The sequence below is a fragment of the Schistocerca nitens genome, chromosome 4 (assembly GCF_023898315.1).
Source record: "Schistocerca nitens isolate TAMUIC-IGC-003100 chromosome 4, iqSchNite1.1, whole genome shotgun sequence".
Classification (NCBI taxonomy): domain Eukaryota; kingdom Metazoa; phylum Arthropoda; class Insecta; order Orthoptera; family Acrididae; genus Schistocerca; species Schistocerca nitens.
Window position 1 is genome coordinate 894,946,401 of NC_064617.1, and position 2,244 is coordinate 894,948,644.

Sequence of the window (2,244 nt, forward strand, 5' to 3'; positions counted from 1 at the left end):
CAACCTATCAGAAGTCAGTCTGTTGTACTGCGCCAGAGAGGAGGCGTACACTTGGGCTTACGCTGCAGGTCGCTGTGGCACCGACTGACAAGTCGTGGGACCCTCGATTTGCTGGCGAAAATACATGTTCAAAGCCGGTCGTAGGCAGAAAACATCTTCCGAAATTCTACTAACTGCTTTCTCTGAGAATTACTTTCAACAATTAGTTCATGAGCCCACACGAATTGTAAATGGTTGCGAAAACACACTTGACCTCTTAGCCACAAATAATCCTGATCTAACAGAGAGCGTCATCACGGATAAGGGATTAGTGAACACGAGGTCATTGTAGCGAGGCTCAAAACCATATCAACCAAAACCACCAAAAATAAACGCAAAATATATCTATATAAAACAGCAGATAAAAATTAGCTTGATGCCTTCCTAAGAGACGGCAACGGCCTTGCCGCAGTGGATACACCGGTTCCCGTCAGATCACCGAAGTTAAGCGCTGTCGGGCGTGGCAGGCACTTGAATGGGTGACCATCCGGGCCGCCATGTGCTGTTGCCATTTTTCGGGGTGCACTCAGCCTCGTGATGCCAACTGAGAAGCTACTCGACCGAATAGTAGCGGCTCCGGTCAAAGAAAACCATCATAACGACCGGGAGAGCGGTGTACTGACCCCACGCCCCTCCTATCCGCATCCTAAACTGAGGATGACACGGCGGTCGGATGGTCCCGATGGGCCACTTGTGGCCTGAAGACGGAGTGCTTAAGAGAGAGAGTTTCCATTCCTTCCAAGTGTAGACCAGATATGGCTCAAATTCAAAGATACAGTATCGACAGCAATAGATAGATTCATACCACATAAGTTAATAAGAGACGGGACTGATCCAACATGGTACACAAAACACGTCAGAACGCTGTTGCAGAAGCAACGAAAAAAGCATGCCAAATTCAGAAGAACGCAAAATCCCCAAGACTAAGTTTCGCGGAAGCTCGAAATTTAGTGCGGACGTCAATGCGAGATGCTTTTAATAGTTTCCACGGCGAAACATTGTCTCAAAATATGGTAGATAACCCAAATAGATTCTGGTCGTATGTAAAGTACACCAGTGGAGAAAAAACAGTCAATACCGTCACTGCGCGATAGCGATGGAAATGTTACCGATGATGGTGCCACTAAAGCGTAGTTACTAAATACAGTTATCCGTAATTCCTTCACGAAAGAAGACGAAGTAAAAATTCCAGAATTCGAAACCAGAACAGCTGTTATCATGAGTGACATAAAAGTAGATATCTTAGGTGTTGAGAAACAGCTCAAATAAAAAAAATGGCTCTGAGCACTATGGGACTTAACATCTATGGTCATCAGTCCCCTAGAACTTTGAACTACTTAAACCTAACTATCCTAAGGACAGCACACAACATCCAGTCATCACGAGGCAGAGAAAATCCCTGACCCCGCCGGGAATCGAACCCGGGAACCCGGGCGCGGGAAGCGACAACGCTACCGCACGACCACGAGCTGCGGACAGGACAGCTCAAATCACTTAAGAAAGGCAAATCTTCCGGTCCAGATGGTATACCAAACAGGTCCCGTTCAGAGTATGTCGACACAATAGTGCCTTTCTTAGCAATCAAATAAAACTGCTCACTTCACGAAAGGTCTGTTCCTAAAGACTGGAGAGTAGCACACGTCACACCCGTATTCAAGAAAGGAAATAGGAGTAACCCCCACTGAATTACAAACCCGTATCACTGACCTCAATTTGCAGTAGAATTTTGGAGCAAATACTGTACTCAACATCATGAATCACCTTGAATAAAATGACTTATTGATACTAACCAACACGGATTCAGAAAATATCGTTCTTGTGCAACACAGCGAGCTCTTTATTCCCATGAAGTAATGAGTGCTGTCGACAAGATATCTCAGATATATTCCATATTCCTAGATTTCCAGAAAGCTTTTGATACCGGTCCTCACAAGTGACTATTAATCAAATTGCGTGCATATGGAGTATCGTCTCAGTTGTGTGACTGGATTCGTGATTTCCTCTCACAGAGGTCACAGTTCGTAGTGATAGACGGTAAATCATCGAGTAGAACAGAAGTGATATCTGGCGGTCCGCAAGGTAGTGTCGAAGACCCTCTGCTGCTGCTTACATAAATTATGTACGTGATAATCTGAGCAGCCCCCTTAGATTGTTTGCAGATGACGCTGTAATTTACTGTCAAGTAAAATCATCAAACGATCAATT

General features: G+C 45.0%; 1 pseudogene; it reads left to right on the forward strand.

Annotated features, from left to right (window-relative positions):
* The first annotated feature begins 432 nt into the window (after positions 1 to 432).
* LOC126254189 (5S ribosomal RNA) lies at positions 433 to 550 on the forward strand (annotated as a pseudogene).
* The last annotated feature ends 1,694 nt before the right edge of the window (positions 551 to 2,244 follow it).